The following is a 21,202-nucleotide window of genomic DNA, read 5'->3' as shown; positions in this document are numbered from 1 at the left end:
GCGTGTGAGAGAGAGCGAGTGTAGGTACGTGTGTGTGTTTTGGGAGAAAAGTCTAGTGTCTTCGGTTACAGTGCTGTCGATTCCATGGTGTAACGGATCGCACTCTGGCCTCTCGCATCCGAACTCTTTAAATTGGGACAGATGAGTGAGTGAATGACACGACACATGAAGATGGACCCCGCCCCCGCCCCCCCCCCCTGTCTACAGTGGCTTCCCTGCCTCTCAGCGCATTGTATTCCTGAGCAATCATCCTCTGGGACTGATGCAATGACGCCAGGAGAGGCATTCGCTGCACTGTCTGCAATTTGATTGCCGTGGAATTTGCTGAGATTTCGTCAGTGTTTAGATTTCCACTTTCTGACTATTTAAAATAAAATGCCCTCCTGCAAACCCATCATAGGCTTTAGCAAAAAAAAAGCAAGGCTCCGCCACGATGCAAACTCGGGCTGTTGGATTCAGATTCCAGAGAGCTCACTGGTACACCACATATCCCAGAACGCGCCCACCGCTGGCAAATGGGCACTCGAAGAATTTGATCTCTTTCATTCGGTGTGACAGCAACAGCAAGTGTGATTTCAACGTATCGTTATGCGCCACCGTTGATAGCAGAAAATCTCAGAAGACAGAGTGCCCCAAATCTACAGCAAATCATTTCAAGGCAAGAGCTTTAGGGAGATATCTCAAGAAATAGTCAGGTTTCGCAGGTCATTTGCAGTTCCTTGACGTGTTCTGTGTTCCGTGGTGTAATGGTGAGCTCTCTGTCCCTTGAATCCAGCGATCTGAGTGCAAATCTCGGCGGAACCTTCCTTTCCTTCGCCAATGCTGATAATTGATTTTCTCAAGGACATTTCGTTTACATTTTTCACCAAGTACGAATCGAGAGGACAATTTGTCAATGCACATTGCTGAGACTCTGGCGCCAGATGCTTGCAGCATCAATGTTTTTCTTTTTTCATCTTTCGCCACTCTTTGACGCTCTGTCGAATCAAAGGAGCAGTTGGTGTCAAACAACAACAACCCTTCGACAGGAGCCTGGCAATAATTGAGCAAGAGTGTGTATGTGTGAGATCGGGGTGAAAGACCTCCTGCTTTCAGCTGGCGCCCAGTTGGTTCCATGGTTTAACGGTGAGCACTCTGGACTTTGAATCCAACAATCCGAGTTCTAATCTCTGTGGAACCACTATTCTCAACACCCCAACTCTTGCTGAACTGCGGACAGGTAACTCAGTGAATGATATCGGACAACTGTGCGTTTTGTGGTTAGCACTGCTGCCTCGCAGTACCAGGGCCCGGCATTCAGTTTTGGCTTCGGGTGACTGTCTGCAGTTTGCACGTTCTCCCCGTGTCTGCGTGTGTGGAAGAAAACCGAGCACCCGGCGCACAATCCAAAGATGTGCGTGTTAGATTGATTGGTCATGTTACGTTGCCCTTAGAATCAGGGGACTAACAGGGTAAATATACGGGATTACGGGGATCGAGCCTGGGTGGAAATACTGCTGGTGCAGGCTAGATGGGCCGAATGGCTTCCTTCTGCACTTTAAAGGTTCTATGATTCTGCCTACGAGCTCTTTATATTCTTGAGCAATCGTCCTCTGGGGCTGAAGCCGTTTCGCGAGGACAGTGGCTCCCAAACGTTTTTCACTGGGCCGCACTTTCGGAATAAAAATCTGCTCGCGCCACACCAAAATATTTACTGATAAGAAATGCATTCAAAAACAAAAAAAAAGGCCTTTCCTCCTAGCAGTGCTTGATTCATAACATAGAACACAACTACTTTCTAATATGATCAAGCAACATCCAGAAAGTATAAAACAATGCAGCAACATAAAAACATGATTCATTCCCAAAATATACTTATAGACGAGCCTCTTACATATGGAACCTTAAGTAAGTATACAAACTCAATGAGAGCTGTGAGCATGTTTTTGTCAGCTAATCTCATTTATATTAGATGTAATTTGAGACAAACAAACTCTCATCTCCTCATCAACACAAAGACGCCTTTCTCTTTTCTGGTCTTTGATATTTGTCAGAACTAAAAATCCCTGTTCACAACAATATGTCGTTGAGAACTGTAGAAGAATCGCTAATATTCTTGAAGAGATGTGTGGATACTGTTTCTGGTTGTATATCCAAAAAGAGTCCAGTGGCATACTCCCGTGTTTCATTTTCAAGGTGCTATCACTCGAAATGCAGGCCATTTCTTCCTCCTCATCCAATGTCAGACCTGAACAGCTGGAATTCGCAAAGCGGTCTCTAACACAGTCGATTTTTTCTGTCGACAACGATGGGAAGTAATGATCAATCTTTTCTACCAGTGTTGCAAGATGTTCCTGTCTGAGGCCGTACGATTCATTGCTCGTTTTAAAACTTTTTACCAGTGGGAAAATTTCGAGGTTATGTTGCATTGATCTTCTGAGCCAGAGCTGAAGCTTTTTTTTGAATGCAGTTAGTTTGTCTCTAGTTGTGAGGATATTGTCATCGCGGCCTTGCATACTGGCATTGAGCACATTTAACCGGGAAAAGATATTGGCCAAATATGCCAGCTTTGCACACCAGTCATTGTCATCCAGTTGGTGGTACAATGGGGTCCCTTCTTGTTCCAAAAATTCTCTTAATTTGTTCTTCAGCTCTAACACCCGATTTAAAACTTTTCCGCGGGACATCCAGCAAACCTCTGAGTGCAGAATTAGGCATTGATGTTTTGATTCTATGTTAAGAAAGGGAATAGAAATGACCCTGTTAATTATTGCCCGGTTAGTCTTACTTCGGTGGTTGGTAAATTGATGGAAAAGTTCCTTCGGGATGGGATTTACGACCATTTAGAAAGATGCGGAATGATCCGGGATAGTCAGCACGGATTCGTGAAGGGCAAGTCGTGCCTCACAAATTTGATTGAATTTTTTGAGGAGGTAACGAAGTGTGTTGATGAAGGTCGGGCAGTTGATGTCATATACATGGATTTTAGTAAGGCGTTTGATAAGGTCCCCCATGGTCGGCTTATGATGAAAGTAAGGAGGTGTGGGATAGAGGGAAAGTTGGCCGATTGGATAGGTAATTGGCTATCTGAGCGAAGACAGAGGGTGGTGGTGGATGGAAAATTTTCGGACTGGAGGCAGGTTGCTAGTGGAGTGCCACAGCGATCAGTGCTTGGTCCTCTGCTCTTTGTGATTTTTATTCATGACTTAGAGGAGGGGGCTGAAGGGTGGATCAGTAAATTTGCGGATGACACCAAGATTGGTGGAGGAGTGGATGAGGTGGAGGGCTGTTGTAGACTGCAAAGAGGCATAGATAGGATGCAAAGCTGGGCTGAAAAATGGCAGATGGAGTTTAACCCTGAAATATGTGAGGTGATTCATTTTGGTAGGACAAATTTAAATTTGGATTACAGGGTCAAAAGTAGGGTTCTGAAGACTGGAGGAACATAGAGATCTTGGGGTCCATATCCACAGATCTCTGAAGGTTGCCACTCAAGTGGAGAGAGCTGTGAAGAAGGCCTATAGTGTGTTAGCTTTTATGAACAGGGGGTTGGAGTTTAAGAGCCGTGGGGTTATGTTGCAACTGTACAGGACCTTGGTGAGACCACATTTGGAATATTGTGTGCAGTTCTGGTCAACTCACTATAAGAAGGATGTGGAAGCGCTGGAAAGAGTGTGAAGGAGATTTACCAGGATGCTGCCTGGTTTGGAGGGTAGGTCTGATGAGGAAAGGTTGAGGGAGCCAGCGCTGTTCTCTCTGGAGCGGAGGAGGTTGAGGGGAGACTTAATAGAGGTTTATAAAATGATGAAGGGGATAGATAGAGTGAACGTTCAAAGACTATTCCCTCGGGTGGATGGAGCTATTACAAGTGGGCATACCTATAGGGATCATGGTGGGAGATGTCGGAAGGATGTCCGAGGTAGGTTCTTTACGCAGAGAGTGGTTGGGGTGTGGAATGGACACGTGTGGAGTCAGACACTTTAGGAACATTTAAGCGGTTATTGGATAGGCACATGGAGCACACCAGGATGATCGGGAGTGGGATAGCTTGATCTTGGTTTCAGATAAAGATCGGCACAACATCATGGGCCGAAGGGCCTGTTCTGTGCTGAACTGTTCTATGGGCGGCATGGTAGCACAGTGGTTAGCACTGCTGCTTCACAGCTCCAGGATCCCGGGTTCGATTCCCAGCTCGGGTCACTGTCTGTGTGGAGTTTGCACATTCTCCTCGCGTCTGCGTGGGTTTCCTCCCACAGTCCAAAGATGGTTAGGTTGATTGGCCAGGTTAAAAAAAAAAGAAGAAATTGCGCCTTAGAGTCCTGAGATGCATAGGTTAGAGGGATTAGCGGGTAAATATGTGGGGGTCGGGCCTGGGTGGGATTGTGGTCGGTGCAGACTCGATGGGCCGAATGGCCTCCTTCTGCACTGTAGGGATTCTATGTTCTATGTCTTTACAGAGTTGAGCAAATAACTGCACCTTTAGTTGTTTTGCTTTGATGAAGTTCACACTGCGCACAGTCCGATCTAGAACCAACTTCAAATCAGTTACAAGGGTCTTGGTGATTAATGCCTCTCTGTGTAAAAAACAGTGAGTTGATATTACATCTGGATTTTTCTGCTTGATGAGTGCCGCCAAGCCTCTCACATTCCCTATCACACATGGCGCTCCATCCGTACCAATTCCAACACAAGAATCCCATGAACTCTCAACTTTTTCCAAATACTCAAGCAAGGTTTGGAAAATATCTTGTCCTCTGGTATGTTTTTCAAGTTCCTTGCAAAATAGAAACTGTGTGATTATTTCGTCATTGTGAATGAATCTGATATAGGCAAGCAACTGTGCTTTTCCACTAATGTCGGTCGATTCATCAACTTGAATGGCAAATTTAGAATTCTTCATACTTTCGGAAACACGCTTCTCATTATTAGCTGACATATCAACTATTCTTGTGTGAATTGTATTATCAGACAAAGGAATTTCCATAACTTCTCGCTCAGCATCATCACCAAACAAAGTTTTCACAATCAAGCTGCAGGCAGGCTGAATCAATTTTTCAGCTATTGTATGTGGTTTTGTCTGTTGAGCAATCAATTCAGTCACTTGGTAAGATACAATCTGCATCTTATCTGAGACAGTCATTCGTTTTTTGAAATATGATGGTTGGCATTTCTGCTGTTCCAAAAGCCTTTCAAAATATTGAACATCCTTGTTTGCCAGATTTCCATGTTTTGACAACAGATGTCTTTTCATCGTGCTTGGGACCATATTGGAATTGGAAATCTTCTCACCACCGATCAAACACATAGGCCGAGGTATGTTTTAATCTCCAGTCCATTTGAAACCGAGACTCAGATAGCTATCCATATATTGTCGACAAACTTTCTTTTTTGGAGGTTTGCTTGGGCCTGCTACTGGTGTAGAATTAAACGACTCTTCTTCAGCACTCTGTTCGAACGGCGACTCTGGATCACAACGTGTACTCGGATCGTACTCAGCATCACTTGGTGCTCTTGCTCTCACTTTGGACAAATATCTATCCATGTTTAAAAGTTTATTTGATTGTCCAGCAGGCCTCAAGGCCGGATCAGATCCTATGGGTCCCGAGTTTGCAGCTGCGGGGATTTTATCTGAGTTCTGGCCCAGTGCCGTGGCCGCCATGTGTAGGTTAGGAGATTAGAGGGGTCAGTAATTCAGGGTGTGGGGATAGGGCCTGGTGCAAGCTGCTCTGTTGATTAGTGGGGCAAGTATGTCAGGGAACAGGGATAGGGCCTGGGTACAGGTGCTCTGTTGATTAGTGGGGTCAGGACGTCAGGGGACAGGGATAGTGCCTGGGGAAAGGTGCTCTGATTAGTGGGGTCAGTATGTCAGGATACAGGGATAGAGCCTGGGGAAAGGTGCTCTGTTGAATAGTGGGGTCAGTATGTCAGGGTACAGGGCAAGGGCCTGGGAAAAGGTGCTCTGTTGATTAGAGGGGTCAGTATGTCAGGGTACAGGGCAAGGGCCTGGGAAAAGGTGCTCTGTTGATTAGAGGGGTCAGGGTGCAGGGATAGGGCCTGGGTAAAGCTGCTCTGTTGATTAGTGGGGTCAGTATGTCAGGGGACAGGGCTCAGGCATGGGAAAAGGTGCTCTGTTGATAATGGGGCCAATATGTCAGGGGGCAGTGATCGGGCCTGGGTAAAGGTGCTCTGTTGATTAGTGGGGTTCATTTGTTAGGGTACAGGGAGAGGGCCTGGCTAAAGGTGCTCTGTTAATTAGTGGGGTCAGTATGTCTTGGTCACCGGGATAGGGCCTGTGGAAAGTTGCTCTGTTGATTAGTGGGGTCAGGGTTCCGGGGTAGGGCCTGCGTAAAGATGCTCTGTTGATTAGCAGGGTCAGTATGTTAGGGGACAGGGATAGGGCCTGGGTAAAGGTGCTCTGTTGATTCTTGGGGTCAGTATGTCGGGGTACAGGAATAGGGCCTAGGTAAATGTGCTCTGTTGTTAGTGGGGTCAGTATGTCAGGACACAGGCATTGGGTCTGGGTAAAGATGCTCTGTTGATTAGCAGGGTCAGTATGTCAGGGGACAGGGATAGGAACTGGGTAAAGGTGATCTGTTGATTAGTGTAGTCAGTATGTCAGGGTACAGGAATTGGGCCTGGGTAAACGAGATCTGCTGATTTGTGTGGTCAGTATGTCGGGGTACAGGAATAGGGCCTAGGTAAACATGCTCTGCTGATTAGTGGGGTCAGGGCACAGGGATAGGGCCTGGGTCAAGGTGCTCTGTTGATCAGTGGGGTCAGTATGTCAGGGGGTAGGAATAGGGCCTGGGTAAAGGTCCTCTGTTGTCAGTGGGGTCAGTATGTCAGGGTACAGGGATAGGGTCTGGTAAAGGAGCTCTGTTGATTAGTGGGGTCAGTATGTCAGGGTGCAGGGATAGGGCCTGGGTATTTGTGCTCCGTTGATTAGTGGGATCAGCATGTCAGGGTACAGGGATACGGCGTGGGTGAAGGTGCTCTGTTGAATACTGTGTTTAGTATGTCAGGGTACAGGGATAGGGCCTCGGTAAAAGTGCTCTTTTGATTAGTGGGGTCAGTATGCCAGGGTACAAGAATAGGGCCTGGTTAAAGGTGCTCTGTTGATTAGTGGGGTGAGTATGTCAGGGTACAGGGATCGGGCCTGGGGAATGTTGCTCTGATTAGTGGGGTCAGTGTGTCAGGGTACAGGGATAGGGTCTGGGCAAAGGTGCTCTGTTGATTTGTGGGTTCAGTATGTCACGGTACAGGGATCGGGCCCGAGTAAAGGAGCTCTGATTTGTGGGGTCAGTATATCAGGGTATAGGGATTAGGTGTGGGTAAAGGTGCTCTGTTTAATAGTGGGGTCAGTCTGTCAGGGAAGAGGGAAAAGTCCTGGATAAAGGTGCTCTGTTGATTAATGGGGTCAGCATGTCAGGGCACAGGGATAGGGCCTGGGGAAAGGTCCACAGTTTATTAGTAGGATCAGTATGTTAGGGGAGAGGGGTAGAGCCTGAGGAAATGTGCTCTGTTGAATACTGTGTTTAGTATGTCAGGGTTCAGGGATAGGGCCTGGGGAAAGATGCTCTGATTAGTGGGGTTAGTTTGTCAGGGTGCAGGGATAGGGCCTGGGTAAAGGGGCTTTGTTGATTAGTGGGGTCAGTATGTCAGGGCACATGGATAGGGCATGGGTAAAAGTGGTCTTTTGAATCGTTGGGTCAGTATGTCAGAGTACAGGACAAGTGCCTGGGAAAAGATGCTCTGATTAATGGTGTCAGTATGCCAGGGTACAGTGATAGGGCCTGGGGAATGTTGCTTTGATTTGTGGGGTCAGTATGTCAGTGTACAGGGATAGGGCCTGTGTAAAGGTGCTGTGTTGATTAGTGCGGTCAGTATGTCAGGGTACAGGGATCGGGCCCGGTTATAGGTGCTCTGTTGATTAATGGGGTCAGTGTGTCAGGGCACAGCGATAGGGCCTGGGGAAAGGTGCTCAGTTTATTTGTGGGGTCAGTATGTCAGGGGAGAAGGGTAGGTCCTGAGGAAATGTGCTCTGTTGAATACTGTGTTTAGTATGTCAGGTTTCAGGGATAGGGCCTGGGGGAAGGTGCTCCATTTATTACTGGGGTCAGTGTTTCAGGGTACAGGGATAGGGCCTGGGGAAAGGTGCTCTGCTGGTCAGTGGGGTCAGTATGTCAGGATACAGGTCTAATGCCTGGGAAAATATGCTCTGATTAGTGGGGCCAGTATGTCAGGGTGCAGGGATAGGGCATGGGTAAAAGTGCTCTGTTGATTAGTGGGGTCAGCATGTCAGGGTACAGGGATAGTGCGTGGTGAAGGTGTTCTGTTGATTAATGGGGTCAGTATGTCAGGGCACAGGGATAGGGCATGGGTAAAAGTGCTCTTTTGATTAGTTGCGTCAGTATGTCAGGGTACAGGAATAGTGCCTGGGAAAAGATGCTGTGATTAGTGGGGTCAGTATGCCAGGGTACAGGGATAGGCCCCGGGTAAAGGTGCTCTGTTGATTAGTTGGGTCAGTATGCCAGGGTACAGGGATAGGGCCTGGGTAAAGGTGCTCTGTTGATTAGTGGGGTCAGTATGTCAGGATACAAGGATCGGGCCTGGGGAATGTTGCTCTGATTAGTGGGGTCTGTATCTCAGGGCACAGCGATAGGGCCTGGGCAAAGGTGCTCTGTTGATTAGTGTGGTCAGTACATCAGGGTACAGTGATAGGGCCTGGGGAATGTTGCTCTGATTAGTGGGTTCGGTATGTCAGGGTACAGGGATAGGACCTGAGTAAAGGTGCTCTGATTTGTGGGGTCAGTGTGTCAGGTTCTAGAGATAGGGCGTTGGTAAAGGTGCTCTGTTGATTAGTGGGGTCAGTATGTCAGGGTACAGGGATTGGGTCTGGGTAAAGATGCTCTGGTATTTGTGTGGTCAGTATGTCAGGGTAGAGGGATCGGGCCTACGTAAAGGTACTCTGCTGATGGGTGGTGTCAGTATGTCAGGGTACAGGGATAGGGCCTGGGTAAAGGTGCTCTGGTTATTAGTGGGGTCAGTACGTCAGGGTACAGGGATAGAACCTGGGAAAAAGGTGCTCGGTTGATTTGGGGGGTCAGTATGACAGTGTACAGGGATTGGGCGTGGGTAAAGATGCTCTGACTTTGGGGTCAGTTTGTCAGGATCTAGGGACAGGGCATTGGTAAAGGTGTTCTGTTGATTAGTGGGGTCAGTATGTCAGGCTAAAGGGATAGGGCCTGGGGAAAGGTGCTCAGTTGATTCGTGGGGTCAGTATGCCAGCGTACAGTGATAGGGCCTGGGTAAAGGTGCTCTGTTTATTAGTGGGGTCAGTCTGTCAGGGTGGAGGGATAGGGCCTGCGTAAATGTACTCTGCAGATGGGTGGTGTCGGTACATCAGGGTACAGGGATAGGACCTCGGAAAAGGTGCTCTGTTCATTAGTGAGGTCAGTATGTCAGGGGACAGGGATCGGGCCTGGGGAAAGGTACTCTGTTGGCCAGTGGGGTCATTATGTCAGGGTACAGGAATAGGGCTGGGAAAAGATGCTCTGATTAGTGGGGTCAGTATGTCAGGGTGCAGGGATAGGGCCTGGGTAAAGGTGCTCTCTAGATTCGTGGGGTCAGCATGTCAGGGTACAGGGATGGGGCCTGGGTTAATGTGCTCTGTTGATTAGTGGGGTCAGTCTGTCAGGGTGGAGGGATAGGGCCTGCGTAAATGTACTCTGCAGATGGGTGGTGTCGGTACATCAGGGTACAGGGATAGGACCTCGGAAAAGGTGCTCTGTTCATTAGTGAGGTCAGTATGTCAGGGGACAGGGATCGGGCCTGGGGAAAGGTACTCTGTTGGCCAGTGGGGTCATTATGTCAGGGTACAGGAATAGGGCTGGGAAAAGATGCTCTGATTAGTGGGGTCAGTATGTCAGGGTGCAGGGATAGGGCCTGGGTAAAGGTGCTCTCTAGATTCGTGGGGTCAGCATGTCAGGGTACAGGGATGGGGCCTGGGTTAATGTGCTCTGTTGATTAGTGGGGTCTGGAGTCAGTATGTCAGGGATTAGTGGGATCTGGAGCGAAAGTGAACTGAAATGATGCAACAGAAACAGAGAGGGTGACCAGCGAAATAAAAATCCCTGATATCTATTGTGGAAGTCGCATTGTCAGGATTCTACGCCACGGAGTGAATAACGTCTTTTCTAATTCTTCATTAAATCAAAATACGCCTCACAGTGTCTGTTCAGGGAGAAACAATGTTGATCTTTCAGCTGGTTGAACTTGTATCAGACTGGAAAAGTCAGAGATGAAACATCAGCAATGAAACCTGAAGAAGAATCACACAGCAGACACACGGCAGACATTTATCACAAAAGGAGCTGACACATGTCAAATTCTGCCCCTTTCTAGTCCTTCTTCTCCATTCAGACATTTCCACATCCGTCAGATATCACTCACCTGAAAATCCAGCCTGTTCCTCGTTTCGCTCATGATGATACAGTAACTCCGTGCTGAACCCAGCAATTGGCTCCATAGCTCAGTGGGTAGAGGAGATTGGGTGTAATGTTGGAAAGTGATAAGATGTTCTCTTGTTCGTAAACGAGGAAAGAGCAAAGCATGTTTGAAAATGTGAGCTGATTTATCAGTAATGATGTTCAAAATGACTTGGGTGCTTTTGTAAAAGGAACGCGGGACATTAGCGTGCAGGTGCAGCCGATAATTAGAAAGGCAAATGGAAGTTTGGTCTTTCATGCAAACAGATTGGAATACAGGAATAAGAACAAAACTTGCTACAGTTTTATGGGGTTTCACTGGGACTACATGTGGCACAATGTGTGCAATGTTGATATCCACATTTAAAAAAGAATATCATTGCACTGGAAACGGTGCACGAAAGGTTCACCAGGTTCGTCTCTGGGATGAGAGAGTTCTCCTGGGATGAGAGAGTTCTCCTGGGATGAGAGAGTTCTCCTGGGATGAGAGAGTTCTCCTGGGATGAGAGGTTGTGTAAATTGCGCTGAAATTACCCGAAGCTAAAAAAAAGTGAGAGGATATCTCATTGAATCCTGCTGAATACGGAGACATTGTTTGCACTGGTCGGGAAATCTAAAACACGGGGGCCCAGTCTCAAGATGAGCTCCCCTCGGAGAACTGACACAAGAGCACTTACAGACATGACTCTTATTAGATTCTAATTCTTAACTTTCATAACATATTTGAAATAAATATATTGATGCATGTATTAACAAAGAACAAAGAACAATACAGCACAGGAACAGGCCCTTCGGCCCTCCAAGCCCGCGCCGCTCCCCAGTCCAGGATTGAATCCTGAATCCAGGATCCCCACCCAATTTTCCAGCCTATCTACATACCAATATCCTATCCACCGAGCTGTCCCTCACAGCTACGATGCTTTGTTCATTACAACCTATTAACTTACCCCCACCCCCCCATTCCAGACCATGTGATCTCCAGGGAGAGGCGAAAACCCAGAGTGAAAAACCCCAGGGCCAATATGGGGAAAAAAAAATCTGGGAAATTCCTCTCCGACCCCCTGAGGCGATCGAAACGAGTCCAGGAGATCACAATGGCCCCGATCGGAAAATGCTTCCCAACCCTAGTCATTTCCACTTCCACGAACACCATATGAATCCCCTGCCCCCGAGACAGGTTCCCAACTATCCGCAGTATCACTCTGTACTGGCACCAGCAAGATGATCGTAGAATGAAGCCTTGAAACGAGAAACCAGGAACAATTAGCCCGCGCCGCTCCCTGGTCCAAACTAGATCACTCTTTTGTATCCCTCCATTCCCACTCCGTTCATATAGCTGTCTAGATAAGTCTTAAACGTTCCCAGTGTGTCCGCCTCCACCACCTTGCCCGGCAACACATTCCAGGCCCCCACGACCCTCTGTGTGAAATATGTCCTTCTGATATCTGTGTTAAACCTCCCCCCCTTCACCTTGAACCTATGACCCCTCGTGAACGTCACCACCGACCCGGGGAAAAGCTTCCCACCGTTCACCCTATCTATGCCTTTCATAATTTTATACACCTCTATTAAGTCTCCCCTCATCCTCCGTCTTTCCAAGGAGAACAACCCCAGTTTCCCCAATCTCTCCTCATAACCAAGCCCCTCCATACCAGGCAACATCCTGGTAAACCTCCTCTGTACTCTCTCCAAAGCCTCCACGTCCTTCTGGTAGTGTGGCGACCAGAACTGGACGCAGTATTCCAAATGCGGCCGAACCAACGTTCTATACATCTGCAACATCAGACCCCAACTTTTATACTCTATGCCCCGTCCTATAAAGGCAAGCATGCCATATGCCTTCTTCACCACCTTCTCCACCTGTGACGTCACCTTCAAAGATCTGTGGACTTGCACACCCAGGTCCCTCTGCGTCTCTACACCCTTTATGGTTCTTCCATTTATCGTGTAGCTCCTCCCTACATTATTCCCACCAAAATGCATCACTTCGCATTTATCAGGATTGAACTCCATCTGCCATTTCCTTGCCCAAATTTCCAGCCTATCTATATCCTTCTGTAGCCTCTGACAATGTTCCTCACTATCTGCAAGTCCTGCCAGTTTTGTGTCGTCCGCAAACTTACTGATCACCCCAGTTACTCCTTCTTCCAGATCATTTATATAAATCACAAACAGCAGAGGTCCCAATACAGAGCCCTGCGGTACACCACTAGTCACAGGCCTCCAGCCGGAAAAAGACCCTTCCACTACCACCCTCTGTCTTCTATGACCAAGCCAATTCTCCACCCATCTAGCCACCTCCCCCTTTATCCCATGGGATCCAACCTTTTTCACTAGCCTACCATGAGGGACTTTGTCAAACGCTTTACTAAAGTCCATATAGACAACATCCACGGCCCTTCCTTCGTCAACCATTTTGGTCACTTCTTCAAAAAACACCACCAGGTTCGTGAGGCATGACCTCCCTCTCACAAAACCATGTTGACTATCGTTAATGATCACAAAACCATGTTGACTATCGTTAATGATGTAAATTGCGCTGAAATTACCCGAAGCTAAAAAAAAGTGAGAGGATATCTCATTGAATCCTGCTGAATACGGAGACATTGTTTGCACTGGTCGGGAAATCTAAAACACGGGGGCCCAGTCTCAAGATGAGCTCCCCTCGGAGAATACATATTATGTATGGAATTAATATGTATTACAGAAATAATGTTGGTGACACCAGATAACAGTAGAGACGACAACACTTGAGAAATATTTTTCGTTTTGCCCAAGGTCCCAGGCACTCAGTGACAATGAGTGCTGATGGGGAAAAAGTAGAAAACTCTGTCAGGGGATTGGTGTCGAACCACCAACCTATCTGTTAATAGTCGAATGCGCTGACCAATTGCGCTTAACAGACTGACATAAACTGAGCCGACACTATATTAGAGTGTCAGCGAGTGCTGGATCTAATCTAAAGTAATTCTATTTTGTATAAAACCAAATCCAGACCTTTAGCATTACCACACCATTTACAATTCTATTCTATTCAGTCAATTTGACTATTTCATCCACACAGTGTTGCTGTGAGTTCGTGGTTTCCCCGTTCTCCTAACATGGGAAGGGACCGTTTGAAATGGCAGACAGGGAGAAACTGTTTCCACTGAATGGGATCAGTAGCCAGAGGACTGGCACTGAACATTCTCAAAGGCAGACTTGCATTTATATAGCACCATTCCCCATTATTGGACGCCAAACGCGCTCATCAGCCAATAATAGGCAGTTATAATTGAAAATGAAAACTTGCCAACCAAACATTGAAGATGACACTGATTTATCTGCAGTCAAATGCTCAACCACTGAGTTGTACCCCTCAGTTATCAGTTTAGGCTCCGGATCCAGCATGATACTGTTTTCTGAGTGAAGTGCAAGAGTCTAGTGTTTAATTCAGCGAGACATTTCCTTTTAATTTGACCAAAATTTGGATCCAGATCTTGGAGATATCTGTGTCAGTGGAAATAATAAAATCTATCCTATTGCCACCCAGATTTCATCTTGTGTCGCAATCTTTACGATCAGCTCTTTGCAGCCTATTGCTCAACCTCACTATCTGTGTTTGTTCTTGGCCTGTTGCCCATGCGACATTTCCAATACGGACACAAATCTCGAAAACTCATTCCACTGATTCTGACAGCGCTGTTTTCGATCAGGTTTGTTAAACGGATTCTCAAAAAGATTACATTTTAGTATATCGAAGCCGTGACCCTGAAAACTCAGAATTCTAACCACTTGACCATCAGAATCTCATCTTCCTGATTCTTCCAGATACTCATTACAGGAATGAGCACAGTGTCAATTACCCACAGTGACACCTCATTTCAGTCCTATGCACGCTATGAAGCTTTAAAATTATTTATATTTCCACATGAGCTTCCAGCGTGACGAACGCAGAGCTGTGATCAGCTGATGTTGTTCAACAAATTTACAGCATTAAGGTTTATAATAGGTCGATGCTAACACTGTTCTTTGAATGTAGTGAGTTACAGTGACATTTAATGCAAGAGAAGGTAGCTTACTCATCTTGACAGGAGAAACCAGCCGGGCAATGCAAATGTGAATTGCTGTGGGCAATGGAGGGGATTGTCGAATGGGTCTGGTTATTCTCCCTGCTGTTTAAACTGGCACAAGTACCAGTACCGTTGGAGGAAATAATTTCAGCTTCTCTTAATTCCAGCGCTGCACGAGAGCAAAAAACGATCATTCCCTGACAGGGAATCGATCCCTCGTCAACCTGCGATAATTATTTCACCTCAGTGTCGATTTCATGTTGCAGCTGAGACCAATCAGTGCTCTCCTTAGCTGAAGGAGGGTTGGTGTTCCAGCTCAACATGGCATTTTGTCCGACAAACATGTCTTAGGTACTTTAAACATGTTGACGTTGATAAATGAGGTTGGAATCCTTGCAAGTATCTTCCTTGGTAGTCCAGTGGTTCGATTTCAGCGCTTTTACCGCCGCAGCCCGGGTACTTTTCCAATCAGCGAATAAAAATTGATTTCTCTGGCACGGGGTATGAATTAAGAGGAGCTGAAATAACTTCCTGATAGGACACGGGAGATTTTCAAAAACACGGAGAAATTATCCGTCCCCGAGCACAACCAGGTCAATTTCCCGCATCAATTTATATTGACATTGCCTCTGATAGTCCCTCCTGTCAAATTGGACAACCATACATTCTATTGCGTTAAGTCTGAACCCAAAAAAAATGTTCGATCGAAAGTATTTCATGAAGTTTAAATTAAATCAAAAGTTTTAATAAACGAACCCACGTCCTCCAAAAAGCTGCCAGCTTGCATGCAGTGCCTTAGGCAGTGACCAACCTTACTGACATAATCATTTGTTGACAGATCTGGATTGCCAGTCAACAGAATCAATGGAGTAGGATTGCATCACATGCCCCATTGAGCCTCCTCTACCACTGAATAAGTTCAAGGTGGGTCCACAGACTAAGTACCGATTTCCAACCCGACCCAATAGCCCTTCATTCCTTTAAGTCTCACGATCTCTCCATCTCATCCGTCAGATATCTCCATCGACTGAGAATCCACAGACATGGTTTATGGAGTTACACGGATTCACAAGCCTTTGAGTGAAGAAATGTCTCCTCACCTCAGTCCTAAGTGGCTGACATTATCCGGAGAATGCGAACCGAGTTCCAGGCGCTTCATCCAGGAAACAAACAGCCTCCAATATGTAGATAAAAACACATTACTCTGAGTGCTGAAATCTGAACCAAAAAAGGAAACTGCTGGATAAAGGCTGCAGGTCTGACAGCAGCGGTGGAGCGAGAAGGGAACTACCGTTTCGCGTCTGGATGTATCTAACAATGAAACTTATCATAACAAACTGGTCTATTGTGTTTGTGAGCTGAAGTGAGGCAGTGTGTAAACTCCTGATAGTCAGCTCATTGCAGCAGCTAATGTCAGCTACCTTGGTGGTCGAGTGGTTATGATTAAGTGTTTTCGCCGTTGCGACCCGTCATCGATTTTCGGGCAGTTTTATCATACTGGTTTGCACACTATCACAATGAGCTTTGTCAGCGCCTGTGGCGTGAGAGACAAAGTTAATCTTCCAACAAAATGATCTTTAACCAGAGCTCGAAAATCGGAGATGAAACAGGTGGAAAACAAACCCTTGACTATGATCACGAGTGATTCCAGAATAAATGTGCTTTTTGTCATGTTCTAACTCGGTGTCAGTACTACTCAGGACAATAGTTACCGCACGTTTTTAAGAGGAAGCGTGGGCGATCGCTTATCTCGCCCATGTCAATGATTCCTGCTGTTACTGAATACTCTCAGGTTAGGGCGGTCTCTATAAATATAAAGACTCTGTGTTCAAGCCGTAAACCATGTCCCCTCCCCATGTTATCTTTAGATCATTTAGTTCTCCAAACAGCTTCACATTGGTTTACAATCTATGAGGATTGACATCTATGATGTTTCTGCCTGAGAACTAGCAGCCAGTTCTTTGCCCTTGAGTACTGTCTCGCAGCGAGCAGTGTGCAGGACTTGTTTGCTGAACTACGTCTTTTAGCACTGTTACTGTCGATGGCTATTAGTGTGGCGACTAACCCCCTTCACGCTGCATCACCGTAACCTTTTCTCTTCTTTTCTCGTCAAGCCGGACACAATGTGAATAAAGACTGCAAAGATTAAGAAAAAATAAACTCTATGCCATAATAGGTTTGTGTTTTCGATATTCATAGAATCAGAGTGAAATTTGGTCAATTGTTTTGGGCAAATTAAATTTTTTTTTAGCATGTTCCAGTATGTAAGATTAATGTCTGGCAGAGGAATTCCGGAGTGGAAAACAGTTTACACACTCCCATTCTAAACGGGGTTAGTGTCTGATAACTGCACCAGATGGACAAATTACAGTTTGATAGAACCCCAATTTCAATCTCCATGTGGTATCCCGCGTGCTGAATGAGGAACAAAGTTCCTGTAAAGTATTTGCTAATAAAACGGGCGAATGCACCAGCCGAACTCCTGTTGCAAGCTTAAAATGCTGGTAATTTTGTTCAGTAGTCACACTTCAGCAACCGGTTCCCAAGCGCAGGCATTGAGTTACTGAGACTCACGACGTCAAACGCATGCAGTCGCTGTGGGTCTCCAGCAGAAGGGGACATTGTATCACTTCAATAGTACGATAGTGAACCAGATCTGAGGAGATTTTTTAGGGGAAATGAAAGCACCGACATCCATATCTATGAAAATGGGATTCAAAGGAAAATATTGTCCGACAGTTGTGAATTCATCACTTTCATTGACCGATTCCTACTGATGGAATTGAATGTTTACAAGTAATCATTTCATTACATTCTATTCTCATTGCTTTTATGAATTCATTGCTTTTATCACCAAGACTTTGGTAAATATTATTAATCATAGCTGGACAGATATGAATCTGTCCCTCAGTTTTCCACACTTCAGCCATTTTTGTTCGAGTCCCATTACAAATCCAGTCCAATTCTGCCTCGATTCTGGTCCGCGTATATTAAAGATGTGTTTGCTTATTTGAAATTTCCACTCGAGGACATTTATTGCCCGAACTCATTCTGACACATAGAACAAAGGAAGGAACAAAGAAAATTACAGCACAGGAACAGGCCCTCCAAGCTGCCCAACTTAACTAAAGCGCCTCACTCTTCCGGGGACAATATCGCTCTATTCCCATTCCATTCATGTATTTGTCAAGAGGCCCCTTAAAAGCCACTGCCGTATCCGCTTCTAATACCTCCCCCAGCAGTGAGTTCCAGGCACCCACCATTCTCTGTGTGAAACATCTGCCTCGTACATCTCCTTTAAATCTTGCCCCTCGCCCCTTAAACCTGTGCCACCGAGTAAATGACTCTTCCACCCTGGGAAAAAGCTTCTGACTATCCACTCTGTCCATGCCTCTCGTAATCTTATAGACTTCTAACAGCTCGCCACTCAACCTCCATCGCTCCAATGAGAATAAATCAAATTTCTCCCACTTCTCTTCATAGCTAATGCCCTCCATACCAGGCAACATCCTGGTAAATCTTTTCTGTACCCTCTCCAAAGCCTCCACATCCTTCTGGTAGTGTGGTGACCGGAATTGAACACTACATTCCAAGTGCGGCCTAACTAAGGTTCTATAAAGCTGCAACATGTCTTGCCAATTTTTAAACTCAATGCCCCGGCCAATGAAGGCAAGCATGCCGTATGCCTTCTTGACTACCTTCTCCACCTGCGTTGCCACTTTCAGTGACCTGAGCACTTGTACACCCAGATCTGTTTGCCTATCAATACTCTTCAGGGTTCTGCCAATTACTGTATCATGCTGGAAATTCCATGGGAGTTTTGGAATGATTTACTAACCACGTCTTTGCATTGTTAGCAAATTGTACCAAATGCTTTGCCGAATGCTCGAATTGTCTAAAGGAAGAGAACAATATTACTATTCTGAAAACCCTGCCTTCAAATCGTATTTGCTGAATTATAATTGGACATAAACGTTCCATTGGAAAACCTTATCAGTATAATATTAGAGGCATAAATAATCAACTTACATTTTCCAAGTGTAAAGTCATCAGGAGTCTGTGTTGGGATGGGGCGGCGATGGAGGGTTCGGGTTGGGTGGATGGTAAAGAGTGGGATGTTGGAGTGGATGGTGGAGGTTTGTTGTTTATTAGAATGATCGGAGTTTGGGGAAGGAGTTGTCTGAATGGAGATGGAGTGGATGGTGGGAGGGGCGGTGTTGAGTGGGATGGTGGGGGTTTGTGGGAGGAGTTGGAAATGATGGTGAATGTTGGGGAGTTGGGGCGGATAGTGGAGGTATGATTTGGGTTGAACGGTGGGTGATTCCAGGAGATGAGAAGGTGGATAGTGAAGGGTGGGAAGATGGAATGCATGGTGGGACTTGCAGGGTTGTCTTGGATGGTGGGAGTTTCGTGGAGGAGTTGGAGTGGATCGTGATGGATGGGGAGTTCGATTGAATGATGGGAGTTGTGGGGTTGAGTTGGATGGTGGGGGTTTGCGGGAGGAGTTGGGATGGATGGTGAAGTGTGGGGATGTGGAGTAAATGTTGGGAGGTGTGGGGTCCGGTTGGATGTTGGGAGTTTGGGGGCTGAGTTGGGGTGGATGGTGAATTGTGGGGAATTGGAGTGGATGGTGTGCGGTTGGGTTGGATGGTACTAGTTTGGTGACGGGTTCTGGGAGATGGTGAAGGATGTGGAACTGGAGGGGATGGTTGAAGGTGTGGGGTTAGGTTGGATGATGGGGGGTTGGTGGAGGAGTTGGGGTGGATGGTGTATGGTGAGGATTTGGAGTGGATGGTGGAAGGTGTGGGGTTGTGTTTGATGGTGGGAATTTGGTGTAAGTGTTGGTGTGGATGGTGAAGAGTGTGGAGTTGGAGTGGATGGCATGAGGTGTGCGTTGGGTTGGATTGTGGCTTTTGGGTGGAGGGGTTGAGGTGGATAGTGAAGGGTAGAGAGGTGGACTGGGTAGTGTGGAGGGTGTGGAGTGGAGTGAAAGGTTGGATTTATGCGATTGGGTTGGATGATGGCTGTTGAGTGGTGGAGTTAGGGCTGATAGAGAAGGGTGGGGAGTTGGAGTGGATGGTGGGAGGCCGTGGGATTGCATTGGATGTTGGGAGTTTGGGGGATGAGTTGGGGTGGGTGGTGAAGGGTGGGGAGTTGGGGTCGATGGAGGAGGGCGTGGATTTGGCATGAATGGTGGATGGTGTCTGGATGGGTTGGCTGGTAGGAGTTTTTGGCAGGAGTTGGGGTGGATAGTGAAGGGTGGGGAGTTCGAGTGGATGGTAGGAGGTGTGAGGTTGGGTTTGATGGTCGGAGTTTAGGGGATGAGTTGGGATGCATGGTGAATAGCGAGGATTTTGTGTGGATGTTTGGGGGTTGTGTGGTATTGTTTGGATGGTAGTTGTTTGGGGGAGGAGTTGGGATGGATGATGAAGCGTTGATGGGACTGAGGTCAAAACAGAGTTCTCTTTCTTTTGGAGCATGGAGGTGGGTTGGAGCTGAAGTAAAATGCTGCATCCTGTGTCCCCCTCCCAAACGAAGAGGAGAATCGATTCTAGAAATCAATGTGTCCTGTCCGTGCTGAATGCGAGGATCTACCTAACTGAAATCTAGATTAAAATGTTTGGACTTCTTTTTCAAATTTTAAATCCGTCTCCATCACTTATTCTGGTTGATGAATGGAAATGTGACCTCACTGTGAGATGGTTTTATTCAGGTAAGCGAGCTATAATGACTGACTATCAGATCACTGTTTTAATGAACTGCACAATTCCAGTAAATGGAAGTTTGACGACATTCTTCAGATCCTCTCTGAATTGTGCCTGGGTCACAGCATAAATGCATGTGTTGGTGCAGCAACCCAGGAGTTGCAGCATAAATCCCAGTTCCTGCACAAATTCGGGCAAAATTGTACTAATTAATCTGATACGCTCCAATCGGCGACAAAACGAATAGATGAGGAACACTGACCATAACAAGATGAAATTTCCCGATATTGCAAACAGTAAGATAATGGATTTCCTTCTCTTTTCTATCTCTGGGTCACTTTCACTTCCCCCACTCTTGTGGCTCCGAAGTCTCCTGCGGACTTTGCTGGACACTAAAATGTGTTTAACGGTTATAACATTGAGCAGCAGAATCAACAAGAAAGGAACAAATGGATTTAAAATATAGTGTACAATTTCAACTGCTGCCCACACTCCTGATTCTGTAACAGCATAATGTACATAACAAAACCAAGGATTATTTCCGAAAGAATATTTATCGCCACACATGAAGTACCAGAAAGTATTCTTTACAGTGAACACCACACTCACTGTTCCGAGAACCACAGCTGCCGTTTTCTCGGTGCAGTGTTTTATTTTCAGTTTTTGACAAGTAATGGCGACGAAACGATCAAAGGTGAAAGCGACAGTGAACCAGACAGAACAATCAGTGACTGCGTAAAGCAGGACAGCATGGATATTACACACTCTCATGTGAGCCATGAACCGAAATCGATGAAAAAAACGGATAGGAATTTGTCTCAATATGAGATCAATGATAACGACCAGTAGATCTGCCGCTGACATCGAAATTAGGTAACGTGTGACACATTTGGAAAGCCCACACCTTCCTCGTGATAGGATAAGAATCGTCAGTAAGTTCACTGTAAGGAAGAGAGGCACAATTAATTCATATTTCAGA

At 46.3% G+C, this 21,202-nt stretch overlaps 1 protein-coding gene across 1 annotated transcript in view; it reads right to left on the bottom strand.

Moving 5' to 3' along the window:
• The window catches only part of LOC144485255 (uncharacterized), a 182,814-nt gene that overhangs the window by 75,029 nt on the left and 86,583 nt on the right, over nucleotides 1-21,202 (bottom strand).

This window comes from Mustelus asterias, unplaced genomic scaffold (assembly GCF_964213995.1).
Source record: "Mustelus asterias unplaced genomic scaffold, sMusAst1.hap1.1 HAP1_SCAFFOLD_178, whole genome shotgun sequence".
NCBI classification, from domain to species: domain Eukaryota; kingdom Metazoa; phylum Chordata; class Chondrichthyes; order Carcharhiniformes; family Triakidae; genus Mustelus; species Mustelus asterias.
The sequence above is the reverse complement of the archived record's forward strand: the minus strand, read 5'-3'. Positions and strand labels throughout refer to the sequence as shown.